At 48.5% G+C, this 14,687-nt stretch overlaps 1 protein-coding gene and 1 long non-coding RNA gene across 8 annotated transcripts in view; both read left to right on the top strand.

Annotated features, from left to right (window-relative positions):
• Positions 1-283: 283 nt before the first annotated feature.
• Positions 284-4,020, top strand: LOC123796919 (uncharacterized). Its single transcript, XR_006780837.2, has 2 exons — positions 284-1,632; positions 1,929-4,020. It is a non-coding gene; the product is annotated as an uncharacterized LOC123796919 (long non-coding RNA).
• A 755-nt stretch (positions 4,021-4,775) lies between these two features.
• Positions 4,776-14,687, top strand: part of TTPAL (alpha tocopherol transfer protein like) — a 41,017-nt gene continuing 31,105 nt past the window's right edge. For 3 of the 7 annotated variants that reach the window (XR_006780860.2, XR_006780859.2, XM_045804688.2), the window contains exon 1: positions 4,777-5,006. The gene's annotated coding sequence lies outside the window, so the exon portion shown is untranslated. Of the gene's footprint in view, positions 5,007-8,827; positions 9,062-14,687 lie in introns of all 7 variants that reach the window. The other 4 variants (XM_087853559.1, XM_087853558.1, XM_087853557.1 and 1 more) reach the window with 3 other exon arrangements.

Raw genomic sequence — 14,687 nt, 5'->3', positions numbered from 1 at the left:
AGAGCTCAGGGCAAAGTTGGGTTGGAGAGAAGTCCAAGTCATAAGCATAGATGTAATTTAAAAGCCAGATGGGAATGCTGTTCAGCAAGAACAAGGAGCAAACCACCAATCCAAGCAAACTGGGTCTCAAATGCATCGTTCTGAGTGTGAGATGTCAGACCCCAAAGGCTACATGCAATAGGGTTCCATCTCTATGATATTCTGGAAGAGACAAAATTCTAGGGTCAGGCACTGTCCTTGCCAGGGGCAGGGGTGGGGGTGGAGGGTCCAATACGAAGGGGCCTAGTGGAGGGGGATCACAGAAATGTTCTGTATCTTGACTCTGGTGGTGGTTACATGGCTGTATACACTTGCCCAAACTTGCAGAACAATACCTTCAAGAGAGTTAAGTTTTAGAACATGGAAATGTCTACCTTCATATAAAAAATGAAAGAAAAAGAAAGCCAAGTGGTTGATGGAACTCATTTAAAGAGGGAGCGTAGCCAGCAGCGATGCAGGTGAGGACTTCACCCTGGACCACGCCACCATCCAGGCTGGAAGGAAGAAGAGGCACAAAGAACAAATGGGATGGAAATCGATGGTGAGGGAAAGGGGCTCAAGCCACATCCGTTGCAGGCCTACTACAGGCTAAGTGCTCGCTGACACACTTGTCTGGAGTGACCACCTCAGTGAGGCTGTGAGGCAGGTAACATCCACTGTCCTTGTGCAGACGAGAGCAAGTGACTTGCCCTGGGGCCATACGGTGTGTCCGAGGGACAACATCAGGAGAGCCATACTGGTGTGCCCTGCAACCAATACCCTGTTTGTTGAATGAATGAGTGAAGAAATCCGTATCACTGTGCTCCAGGTGCTGGAGGTTTCACCACCAGGTTCACGCTGAGGATATGAGAACGCGGTATTTTTAGAGAAGTTGGGGCCATAAAACTTGTTCCATGTTCCCAACTTGTGTAATGCCCGGCCCCGCCCCCCGTGGCTCTGAAATTGCTCCCCGGCCTTGGGAAGGGCTCCCAGGCTTATCTCAGGGGGAGAGTGAAACTGTAAAAGCCTTTATAGCTTGAGATCACGTCTGGCAGGGGCAGTGATTGTCGCCATAAAACAGAGCAGCCCTGTGAGGGCAATGCCCCAGGCCGGGAGAGTCAGGGGACACTTGAGTAATGCCAAGGGACAGCCACTGCTGAGCCAGGCACACGGGGCCTGTGGTCAGGGCCCGTCACACACTTATCACGTTCCGTGCTTGCCTAAACCCCAGGAGGCTCATTACACCTGGCTTAATTAATTTAAAGCGGTTATTGTGATATATTTACGAAGCGCCTTTTTTCTCCTTGTATCTCTGAAGGTAGGATGGGTCTGTAAGTCAACGGCATCCCATAGGTGGTGAGATCAGGTGGCAGTCATGACCTGGTTGGTTCTGGTCCTTACTCCCGGTGGCCTGAGAGCTCACCCTGTGTATTTCATCCCAAACGATTTAGGGACCGCCGAGGGAGGGACACGAGCCCTGGCTGTTTCCTGAAAACCCTCTGTTGACACCTAATAAGAGCAACGGAAGCACTAGCATCAACCTTGCAGGAGAGGAGCAGGTGGGAAGGAAAGCCTGGAGACCATGGAGTGGAACATGGTTTCAAGAACTGCCAGGTGAGCCAAGCTCTCGGTGTGTGGAGGACAGCACTGCTCGAACAAATACGGACGAGGAACAGTCCGTGCGAGCGGCAGAGTTATCTAGACGAGCTGCGTGCTGACCGTGAGGAAGTTTTCCGAGTTCCCTAATTCATTTCGCTTATATTTTCCTTTGTATTTATGCACAAGGGTGACACGCGATTTTTAAAACAGTAAGTCAGTCTCTGAGCTCTTTACTAAATATAAAACAAGCATTCTAAACCATAAGAAGGCATTATGTCATAATTTCATTGTCAGTGTGTTTTCTTTCTTAGTGATATACCCAATGCCAGTGCCTCTGACAGCTGAAGCATCCTAGGTGAGACTCCACTCATTTCGTACACGAGAAAACTGAGAACACAGGGCACAGGGCAGGTAAGCGATGAAGCCAGGATTCTGACAACAGACTGTGTGCTCTTTCTGACATCCAAGGCTGCCTTAGACATGGACATTGACTTTCATTTCTGCCTCCAAGGCCTTGCCCCCAGCCAACTTCAGCCTGCCATCCCAGGGGGGCTCTGGGAGGCCGCGAACTGCCCTATTGTTCAAAATTCAAGCAGGAGACAATGTGCAAGGTGCCCTCTGCCCAATGGATCAACCACTGCTGTGACCGATTGCCCAAGTCAGCAACCCCAGCCTGGCCAAACCCGTGAACAGAACCTTCGGGCTTTCCCTAGGACTGTGGTGTATGTGCCCAATACAACCCCACTTCTAATCATGGGGTCTGGCTCCAAGCAGACTGGGCTCTCACCTCATTTTACAGATGAGGAAACTAAGGCCCAGAGAGGTGGCCTGACTCTCTCAAGGTCACACACAAGTCCGTGTCAGGAAAGAGTCTGGAATCCAGGACTCAAAATCCAGTGTTCTTTCCAACTTCACAGATCGCCTAGATCCGGAACAGGCAGGCAGAGATGGGAGAGCAATCACTCAAAGTGGGTCAAAAGAAAGGACATTATGGCAAGAAGGATTGCCGAGTCCTGCACACATAGCAAAGTTTGCAAAATGTCTTTATCTGGGTCTCATTGACACCAACAAGTTCTAGGACAGCTGTGCTTAGAGGGGCAGCAGAAGCACTGTGTCGCTCAGAGGCGGGGGCAAACTACAGGCATCTCTCCCACCCCTACCAGATCCTACTTCTCCCTCTTAGAAGCCTCCAATGGCTTCCCACCACCCCTAGAACAAAATTCAAAGCCTTTACTGGGGCGCCCAGACCCTATACGACACGGCTCTGACCACTTCTCCAAAATCATCTTCTACCACTCTGCCCCTCGGTCACTCCACTGCAGCCCCCTTGGCCTCCTCCCTGGTCTTCAACACACCAAACCTGTTCTCATTTCACAGCCTGATGTCTCCCTTTTCTGGAACACTCACTCTTTCCCCGGCTCCTCCTGTGGCTGCTTTCTTCTAACCATTCTGATCTCTGCTCAAATGTCACCTCTTAAAAAGACCTTCCCTGACCAACTTAGCTAAATATACGAGGCTTTGCAGGCTATAGTCTCTGCTGCAACTGCCTAAATCTTCTGTTACAGCGTGAAAACAGCCATAAACAATAACTAAGTGAATGGGCGTGACTGAGTACCAATAAAACTTTATTTACAAAAGCAGGCAGCAGGCCAGATTGGACCAATGACTCTCCTTTGCTGACCTGTACTTTAATTTATTGTCTTGTGTGATTTCCTTCATTGTGCTTACAACTATTGAAACTATCTATTTATTTGTATATTGATTTATTGTCTTCCTCTACCCTTCCCCCAGACTGTTAACTCTAAGAGCAGGGACGTTGTCAGTTTTATTCATCACTGCTGTGGTCACCAGCCTTCAAGATGGTCCCCAATGAGCCCCACTTCCTGATATTCACACATTGTGAGGTCCTCTCCCAACCTGACCAGGACTGCCCTGTGTAATCCCCAAGGATACTGTGGAAATGAAAAAATGTGACTTTCAAGGCCAGGTTAAAAAAGGCATTGTGACTTCCATTTTGCCATCTTGGATTACTTGCTCTGAGAAAGCCGGCAGCCATGTTGTAAGGACATCAGGCAGCCTTGTGGTGAAGTCCACACAGAGGGGGGGCTGAGGTCTCCTGTCAACGGCTAGCCACGCGGATGAGACATCGGCACCACAGGAAGCCTTCGGGTGACCATGGCCCTGGCGGACACTCTGACGGCAACCTCATGAGAGACTAAGCCAGACCATCCGGCTAGCCACTCCTGAAGTCCTACCATGCAAAAACTATGAGATAATACATTTTCTTTAAATCACGATAATTGACTATGTAGCCATAGATAAAACACAGTTGCCAACACAGTGTCTGTACATAATGTGTGCTTAACAAATATTCCCTAATAAATAAGTTTGGTGCTTAATACATATTATGGAAGGATATGTTATAAAAAGAAACGTTTGCAAGACATGAATATAATATTATATAAATACATGTAAAAATATAAATTAAATATATGGAAGAGCACAACTAAGACTTTCCTAATACACTAACACTCCTTGGACAAGTTACCTGTGCAAGAATTCTTCCCACCTTGAGGTCCTGCTTTGGGAATTCGCAGTTTGTATTTCTAATACTCTCTAAATTGATGATTATACAATTCTGAGATTTCAGGTTTTTGTTTTGCCAAATCCATGATTCTCAAATTTTATGATTCTGTGATTCTAACATACTAAGATTTATTTAACAATACATATCTTTGCTCAGCGACTCTTCACCGCAGGCACGGTGCCAGGAACTAGGGGTTCAGTAGAGAAAAGATGACCCCCGTTTCTGCCTTCCGATAACTCATGTGGCCGATGGGGACACAGGTAAGCCCATGGGCACATGTGATACATAGCACAGTGAGCAGTCAAGCGGGGAGGCACAGGAACTGGGGGCGGGGGGTGGAAGTAGAAAAGGAGGCACCAACCCAGCCTCCTTGAGAGGGGTGTGAGCAGAAATGCCTTCCCAGAGGAGACAGGAAGAGAGAGGGAGGATTCCAAACAGAGAAGGGGGCGCTGGTGCACACTGTGGTCCAAGTGGAGGGAACAGCAGGTGCAAAGGTCCAGGGGTTAGGAAGAGGGAAAGAGAGTGGATATCTCCTAAGATGAGGTCAGTATGAGTTGGTGTAGAGCCGGTGGACGGGTGCTGGAGATCAGCAGAGTAGCAAGAGACTATGGCCAGGTGACAGAGGACCTAGTAAACCATGTTAAGGAGTTTGAACTTTATCCTGAGGGCAAAGGGGGAGCCAGTGAAGGGTTTTAAGGGGAAGAGTGGCATAATGTGCCTAGAGTTTGGAAAGTTGCTTCGGCTGCTGCGTGCAAGTTTGGAAAGAGGAGAGACCAGAGAGAAGGCTGGAACAAGACCCCAGGTGAGAGAAGAAGAGGCCTAAACAGATGGGAGATGGGCCAGAGAGAGCCATTTTATCCGTGGTGTGGTGAAAGGATGGGGGGGGTGTGGATTACACTGCTAACCTGTGAGTCTGGGACTCCTGGACTTCATGATTTCTCTGATTCTTGGATTCTGTGCTCAACACTCCATAATTCTTTGTCACAAAATGCCTGTTGATATCACTATACATTGACAGTCCCTGACCCCACACTGTCCTGCACCTCCCACCCTTTTTGAGCCTGTTTTCCCTGTTTGCAAAGTGGGGATCCCCAACACCTTCCTTGCAGAGCAGCCAGCGGAGTGAGAACTGGTGTGTGGTCAGCACCTGCACGAAGCAGGCATTTGGTCCATGCGAGGCAGGTTGGCCCTAAGCGTTCGATATACAGGCATTGCCAGGAAAGAAGTGGGTCTTGAGAGAACAAGAGAGATCAGAATGGAGGAACAGAGGTAAGGAAGAGCCCTGTTTTCGGCTGCTCCTGGTGATCTGGGTTGTTCTGGCTTCTGGGTTTCTGGCTGGGCATCTATTTGGTTCCCAGATTTGGTTATTTGCTGGTGTACCAGTTGGCTGTGGGACTCCTCATATCTGTAGCTTACTGGCCCTCCCAGCTCCTCCTTCTGGTCCTAAACTCCCCCACCCCACCCCCAGGGCTACAGACACCAGCTGGGGGTAGCCAAGCAGGATCTGGTCTTCCCTGGGCAGGTGTGAGCCAGGCCAAGCACCACTCTACTTGCTCCCAACCCAGCCCACGCTTAAGGCCATACTACAGTATTCTTTTCTTAGGCAACTGTTCTGTTGACTCCAACAACAGCAGGTCTTTGGAGACAGAAACCTCACTTGTCTCTCCTAAACAACCACATGGGGTCTCTGGAACCACACCCAAGGCTAATGTGTGCTCCTGTGTTACAATGCGCTTCTTGCTAGTGGTTCAGCTTTCATTCTGTTTAACCCACAAAACATCAGGTGAACAACACAACTGTGGGCAAACCCTTGGCAGGGCTGGCAGGGTCCTTGGAGACTCACTCCTTGCTTGGAGGAGGAAATGGGAAACCACAGAGTGTTTGGTGAAGGATCGAGCTTAGAGTCCAAAGCCAGACTCCTGGTCCATCTCTTTGCACACAGTAGCAGTTCCACAAACATCCGTGAAATCAAGTCAAATTAGAAGTTTATACATTTCCCAGCTAGCACTTGCTTTGACTCTTTCTAGAAGGCGATAAGAGACTGGAGAGAAAGGTGGCCTCTGGGGAGGTGAGCTGGGTAGCTGGGGTCAAGGGGGGGAGGAAGACCTACTTTTCATTTTATGCCCTTTTGTACCATTTGAATGTTTTATTTTCACCTAGTGCTCGTAGATCAGAGTCAATCAATCAAACAAACAATCATAATTAAATAAACAATTAAGTGAGCCAGGCTCTTTTGTAACTCTGTGCCTTTGTACGTGCTGTTCCCTCTGGAGAAAATGCCCTTTCCCGGTCTGCCCCACCTGGAAAACTGCACAAGTTACAAGACTGAGCTCAGATGCCCAGTGCCCGGGGCCTGCTGCCATCTCACTGCAGTGGTTATCTTCCATTTGCCCACCACCTCCACGTGCCCTCGTCTGCCCCGCTCTGTGCCCTGGGAGGCACCCACGCCTCCCGACTTCTCACTGGATCCTGGCAGAGGGAGGAGTCGGTGGTAGATTAAAGGGCAGGATGAGAAACAAGTAGGGGTGTTGATGCAACTCATCATCTCCCGGTTTTGCCTTCATCTTCTTAGGGTTACATTTCTCCAAGATCTGCACTCTTGTCTTGGCCTTGCTTCCACAGTTCCAGCTCTCCCTGGGAGCACCAACACTGTTCCCTTCTCTTGCCCCTTCAAGCCTTGATCCCCGCTGTTTCTAGTCCCTGGGTGCCTCGATATTCCTTAAAGTTTCCCTTAGCCTGCCCACGCCTCTGTAAATACTTCCTTTGTTAAATTCGCTTCGGTGAAGCCAGTGGTTCCCTATCTGGACTAATTTTGCCCCTCAGGGGACAGTTGGCAAGGTCTGGAGACACTTTTGGCTGTCTTTGTTAGTATGGGGGTGCTACTATTGGCCTCTGGTGGGTGGAGACCAGGGATGTTGCTGAAAACCCTACAGTGTTGGAACAGCCCCCCAATACAGAGAGTTGTTTGGTCCCCAATATTAATGGTGTTGAGTTGAGAAACCCTGATTTATACCTTTGAGATGCCAACCGCTCCCTGCTGGGAGCCTAAGAGTTCTCAGCTGAGGGTTCTGGACACCCACTGCCCTCTCTGCTCTGTGATCTACTTGACAGGCCTGCCATTGGTCTGCTCTTAATGGCAAAGAGAGGAAGAGACCCAGTCTTTGTCTTCGAGTCACCCCCTGTACAGTGGGGCGAGAACCTGGGGAGCTGGTTCCCTCAGCAGACTCGAGTCCTTGCGGGCAGGGTCTCTGGGTCATTCACTACATAGCCCCAGTGGTAGGAGACATTTGCTGATTGAATCAAATAATCCTTCCACAATGTCTTAAAACAGGCTACAGCAGACAAGGGTCTAGACTCAGTGACTAAACAAGACCCAGGGAACCTGGGTTGTTGTGTTTTTTTTCTTTCCCCGTGACAGAAACTTCAGGGAAACCACAGTTAGGCAAATACATACAGAATGAATGAGTAATGCGTGAATGAATGATAGTCCTGGAGATATGGTGGGTGTGTAGGATGGAAAGCAAGAAGGCAAGAAGGTGTCTCATCTCTTAAATGGGTATCATAATAGAACCCGCCTCCTAGGATTACTGTCAGAATCAAATTGAGGGAAAATGCTTAGTATGTTATAGTGCCTGGTGAGCACAAAAGACACAGTATCTTTCAGCTACCTGGAGGAAGTGATGAAAGAGAATCATCAAGGTGGGGCTGGGGAGGAGCTCTGCCACGAAAAGAGGGCTCCTTTGCATCTGTGGGCATCTGTAAAATGGGCAAAACAGAGGCAAGATTGGTGCTTTGCAGAAACTATACCATAAGGGATGCTTTAGGGGCTCTACGACATGTGATTCAAATACTATTTTCTAAAGCAAATCTATAATTCAATAAAAGTAAAAGGCCCGGTCCGTTAAGTTACGGTGAGATACAACTGTCAGGCAGGCTTAAAGTGACCGATTCATCTTTTTTGCCTGGAACCTTGCCAGTTTTAGCAGTGAAATCCTGTGTTCTGAAAATCCCCTCGGTCTTGGGCAGACTGAGATGGTGGGTCACCCTAGCAGGTCAGATGGTCAGTCTGCCTACGTGATTTTTAAAATAAGTAAGTAGCTAACGTATATTGAATACTTATTCTGTGCTAGGTGCTTTTCTAATGACCTTGTAAGTATTATCTTATTTAATCTTCATAAGGACCCAGTAAGGCAAATATTATTAGCATCCTTCTTCATACAGTGGCACAGAGAGGTTCTGTAATTGCCTGAGGCTACACAGCTTCTCAGTAACAGAGTCATGATTTGATTCCAAGTTGTCTGGTCCAGAGCACCCATATTTCACCATGACCTCTATGATACATATGAATGTATTTTAAAAGAGACTTTGAGATAATAATGGTAATAGTAATAGTAATGATGATGGTTGTGGTGGTAGAAATACACTTTTAAAACATTTTTTGAAATAGTCATAATGATATTATGTTCTTTGAGCACTCGGATATTCATTCCAAAGTCTAACCCAGTGGAGACAGCTTACATTCTAACTTGGGCTCCAGATTACCTATTGTGAGGACCTCAGAATAAAGGGCCACCTCTGCTGAATTTTTTTTTTTTAAAGATTTTATTTTTATTTATGTGACAGAGAGACAGCCAGTGAGAGAGGGAACACAGCAGGGGAGTGAGAGAGGAAGAAGCAGGCTCCCAGCGGAGGAGCCCGATGTGGGACTCGATCCCCGAACGCCAGGATCACGCCCTGAGCCGAAGGCAGACGCTTTAACGACTGCGCTACCCAGGCGCCCCCGGCCTCTGCTGAATTTTAGCTGGAGTGGAAGACTCAAATATTCACAGGACCAGGTGGGCCACGCCGGTGTGCAAGGTGGGCCTGGTTGTGGTGCAACAGGGGCTGATGGGGATTGTGGCAGAATGGGAATGGAATACACGTCCTGCTTGGGAGCAGCCAGGACACAGCCCCGGGCCCGTGAAATCGAGGGTCCGGTAAGGTCAGATCTTCCAAGAGAAGCCAGACATCCGCCTTTGACAGCAACTAATTTAGTGAACACAGAACAAAAACACTAGGTGCATGAAACAAAACGGATCTCTGGGTCAAACCCGGTCCCTGCCCCTTACGCCCCACGAGCTGTTAAAAAAAAAATGACTATTTGAAATGTTGGCGTATTCACATGATGGAACATAATACAGCAATGAGAATGAATGAACTCTGGCTGTAAAAAGTATGGGTGCATTTCACAAACATAAGGCAGACACAAACACACGTGTGCTGTGTATTCCATTTCTATAGAGCCCAACGGCCGACCAGATTAACAGGTGTTAGGAGTCAGGACTGTGGTCACTCTTGCAGCGGTAGGAAGTGAGTAGCTGGAAGAGGGCACAAGCAGGGCTCCTAAGGGGCTGGCTGGCTGCTAATTCTTCTGGGTGGCCGCGACATGGTGGTGATGGGTGGTGATGGTGTTCTCTTGGTGAGGATTGTTGAGCTGTCCACTTAGGCTTTGTGCATTTTTAAAATTATATAAAACTTTCGAAGCACACATACACACAGACGGTTACCATTTGGAAATATTTCTCTGGATGAAGCAGGATTACATTTGGATGTGAAGGAAACCAAATACTGAAATAATGGGATTTTGGAGGCTGGCTTCCCTGCAGGAAGCGACCGATGGCTCTTTGATGAATAGATGCAAATAGGGCCATTGTCCAGTAAGCCCTGATTTGAAATTGAGGGTTTAATAAAACAGCTTCTGCTTTTCTCGATGATTTCTTCGTATAAGAATATCTGTGCTGAGAATCGTGTCTGTTTTGTTCACCGGGTTTACCCAAGTTCTCAGGTATTTGAAGTCATAAAAAAAATAACTTTCTATACATTTATCTATCAGGTTTTCATGGGGAAAGGGTTTCTTGGCTCAAGTTTAGAATGTGAGAATATTCAGGTTCTAAAATTCTTTCTCTGAGAAGCAGGCTCCCCACGGCAGGATAGGTTTGGGGGTGATTCACCCGCGGAGATGGGCGGCCAGGGAGTGCCTGCTCTTGGGGGCGGAGGGAGCACCCAGGAGCCACGGCAGCCACTTCTCGAAGGGCGTGTCTCCATTTACAAAGGGCCTTTTCATCTGTAGTCATCTGTTCAGCAAACACGTCCAAGCGCCCACTCTGTGCCAGGTTACAGGGCGTAACGTTCATCCAACAATCACAAAGACGGAACTACCAACAGTGGCAGGTCACAGGAGCACTGGCCCGGGGACCCTCGTTGGTCTCCACCCTGCCTCCCAGAGCACCCAAACCCGCCCCTTCTCACGGCCCTCCTCGGCCACCCTGGCATGGTCATCCCACCATCCCCACCTCCACAGTCACCACCTCGCTGGTCTCCTTGTCCCCACTTGGACCCCTCAATCCATTCAGAAGACCTCACCCCTACCCTCCCCCTAGCTCAAGAATTAATCCCAGGTGACAGTGACATCTACAGCCCAGCAGTCCTACATGGGCCCGAGTCGCCTCTGCTCCCCTTTCTGCCTCTCTTCGGTCATGAGGTCCTGCCTCAGGGCCTTTGCTCTGGCCTTCCCCTCTGCCTGGACTCCTCTTCTCCCACATCTTCAAACAGCTGCCGTTTCTCAGGAGTCAGATGTTGCCACAAATGTCACCCACCCCCCAAGAACCTGGCAACACAGGGACCTCTTTAGCTGGGTGATGGGTACTGCCTGAATTTTGTACCACGTGCCTATTCAAAGAAATTGTTAGTTTATTTTTATTTTATTTTTTTAAAGATTTTATTTATTTGACAGAGAGAGAGAGACAGCCAGCGAGAGAGGGAACACAAGCAGGGGGAGTGGGAGAGGAAGAAGCAGGCTCATAGCGGAGGAGCCTGATGTGGGGCTCGATCCCATAACGCCGGGATCACGCCCTGAGCCGAAGGCAGACGCTTAACCGCTGTGCCACCCAGGCGCCCCAGAAACTGTTAGTTTAAATGCAAGTGTCTCCTTGGAGAGGCCTTTCTGGAAAGCAACCTTCCCTGCTTACTTCCTGTTAAGGTGCTGTAATTTTCCCTTATGAAGTATTTATAATAGCCTGTAATTGCCTTGGGGTTTTTTGTTTTGTTTTGTTTTGAATCTCTTTTTAGTTTATTGTCATCTCCCCTTCATGAAGACATGGACTTTGCCTTGTCTTACCTACCACCTACTACAGTCCTGCACATAGTAGGTGCTCAATAAATATTTAGCGACCCAGTGATGAAAAGAAGGAGGGGGGATGGAAGGACGCCTGAGTTGATAATGGAGAGTTACCCCGCAAAGCTGGGGGTGGGAGGGTTGGGCTTCATTCCAAGCAGGGGGAGCAGTTGGCAATTTGAGGGCTCTGAGAAGACCAGGCTGGTGGGACCAGGGATGAGAACGCCAGGGTGTGAGGCAGGCAAGATTACACCCATTTTACAGATGTGGAATCTGAGGCTCAGAAAGGGCAAGAGACCTACTCAAGTTGTCCTGTAGGCAAGGATTTGAGTTTAGAATCCAGATCCTAACTCAAGGTTAAATAAAACCTCACAGTTACTGAGCACTTCTATGCACTAACTTAGGAAATGGGTACTGTTATTACAGCCTTATTTCACTGATGAAGAAACTGAAGCACAGAGAGGTTGGTGGCTTGCCCTAGGTCATACAGCTTGCAAGCAGCCAAGCCTCAGGCCTTTCCCTGGCTCCCAATGGTTCCCAGTTTCCACCTCCCAATTCCCCCACAGCCTCTGGCCTCACACAGAATTCCAGCCTGGACACGGAAGGGCTGTGAGTTTAAAGACGGACCCTCTCTGGAGTTTGGGACAAAGCCAGAAAATTCTCTGAAACCTTCCAGGACTTAGGCTCCCCTAACTTCAGACCAAAAGAGAGCAAAACTAGCCCTACTTGCAAGGCTGCTATGAGAAAAAAAGCGATAAAAAATAATTACAGGACTCGTAAGTGATAAAAAATAACTGTAGGGCTCCTGGCAAACAGCCTGGGCTGTAGAGATACTGACTAACGACAGCAGGAATTTATGGCCCTGTGGGCCCAGTCTTTTAGAGGCTGGGGCGATAGGAGCCGGGGTCATGAGTGGGGTCATGGGCAGAAAACTCCCAGCGGCCCCTTCCTATCCTACCAGACTGGGCAGGGATTTGGGGGCTCTCAGATGGCCAAGCCCTTCCAGGCCAACGGGCCACCATTCATCATCCATCTGGTTGGGTCTTGTGTCTCTTGCCACTTCTAAAAACCTGTAAACTATTAGCAAGTGTGGTGATTTGGTTCATTCATTAATTCTCAGGGCCCCAGGGGAAGGCAGGGTGCAGATCTGGGTGGTGGGGTTTATAGAAGTAGACCAGGCATGGCGATTCATGCCTCCTGTAGCCAGTGGACAGTTATTGAGGACCTACCCTGTGCCAGGGGTCTTGCTTCCCTGGTGGACCCCCCACCCTGGGGTAGGAGGACATAAGAGCTGGACCCTGGGTCCCCAACTCCAAGGACTGTGGTCTCCGCACCACAAAAAAAAGATCGGGAGTGGCTTGTCCCTGTATGTGTTCACAGCTAATTCTTCAAGACATCAAAAACCCTCCTTAAAACCCCATGTATTGTTGCTTTTCTAAAAACAAAAGCTACATATCACAACAGCTCAAATAACGCAGAGAAATTCGAAGTTCAAAACCCCGAAATTTTACCACCCAGAGAAAAACTACCCTTAGCAGAGGTAACGGAGCTTAGTAAGCGCTCAAGTGCTGAAGCCAAAGTGTCCCGAGCTAGCTGTCAACTCTCCTCTGCCTCAGTTTCTCCAACCGGCAATACGGTCCGATGGCAGCACCTGGCACCCAGGGCTGCGAGGAGCACTAACTGAGCTAACTACTTACAGAACACTTAGGACAGCACCGCCACTGTTTCGCACATGCGCACTACACCTGCTTGCGGTTTTAGAACCCGATTTTGAAATATACCCAACAAGATATTCTAGGCACCTTTCCATGTCTATAAGGTCATTTATGTAAGATTTTGATTTAAGGGCCTAGCAGCTACCACAGGCAGGAGCCCCCTCCCCACGGTGGGTCCGCACTTCCGCCCTCTGGAGGCTGTTTATTTTCTGCCTGTATCTGCCCCCAGAGCTCTCCGCAGATCGCTAAGGCAATCCAGGGCAGAGGTGTGGAAACGAGGGCTCATGGACAGCAAGTCGCTTAACCCGGCTCACAAAGCTGCGACTTGAGCCTCTGACATCTGGACTCAGGAAGCACAGCTCAAGACTGAGAAACAAGCACTGAGAAATTCAAGATGGTTTGGAGTCAGGTGGACATGACTTTGAATTCCCGTTCTGCCACTACTAGCTGTGTCACCTTGGGCCAGTGCTTTAACCTCCATAAGCATCAGTTTTCTCATCTGTAAAACGGGACGGCTGATACCCATCACACAGCGTTGCCACAGAGATTGCCCCCATCTGACTAATAGCTGCTGTTTCTGGAACAGTAATGCGTGTGGGGCTCCATGTTAAGTGCTTTTCAGACGGTATTTCATTAAAATAATAAGCACAGATAAAGAGCTAATATTGCAAACAGCAATGGAATGTGTATTTCATAAGGGCAGAGGCTTTGGTTGTTGTTGTTGTTGTTTTTTAAGATTTTATTTATTTATTTGACAGAGAGAGACAGCCAGCGAGAGAAGGAACACAGCAGGGGAGAGGGAGAGGAAGAAGCAGGCTCCCAGCGGAGGAGCCAGATGTGGGACTCGATCCCACAACGCTGGGATCACGCCCTGAGCCGCGGGCAGACGCTAAACGACTGCGCTACCCAGGCGCCCCGAGGCTTTGGTTGTTTTGCTCACTGTTTAACTTCAAGGTCTAAAACAGTGCCCGGTGCATAGTAGATGCTCAACAAAAATTGTTGAGTGAATAAATGACTCTCATTTCACTTATATCAGTGACAAAAGGGCTCTGTTACTAGGTGTGTGACTTTGAGCAAGTCTCTATGTCTCTGAACTTCAGTTTTCTCCTTGGCCTAATGGGTACAATGACACTGGCAACATGTATTGAGCACCAGCTGTGTGCTGGGCCCTATTCTAAGTGGTTTATATCGCCCAATGGTAATGTCCCCTTTAAACCTTATAACACCCTTTGGGTACTATTATTAGCCCATATTAAGGTTAAACTAGCGGAGGCACAGGGAGATTGTCCCCTGGATAACATCTCCCGCGTTAAGAGGTGAAGCTGGAATTCGAATCCCCCAGGCCGCTGATACACTTGCAGAGTGCACCTGCTTCATCCTACTCTAGAGTGCCTTTCTAAGACAAACCTCCCCTTCCCCATCCACAGTAGAAGCAGTAAATATACTGAGGTATATTTGTAGAGTGAAATACTAAATAGTCATGAAAAAAGAGTAAATTACCCATAACCATAACAACATGGGTGAATCTCACAATTATGTTAAAAGGAGCCAGGTGGGAAAGACATTAGAGTTGTCAGATAAAACACAAGATGTTCAGGTGAATTTGAATTTCAGA

This window comes from Ursus americanus, chromosome 22 (genome assembly GCF_024610735.1).
Source record: "Ursus americanus isolate L20-20 chromosome 22, mUrsAme1.1.p, whole genome shotgun sequence".
Lineage (NCBI taxonomy): Eukaryota > Metazoa > Chordata > Mammalia > Carnivora > Ursidae > Ursus > Ursus americanus.
Note: the sequence above shows the minus strand (reverse complement) of the source record. Positions and strands in the feature narration are given on the sequence as shown.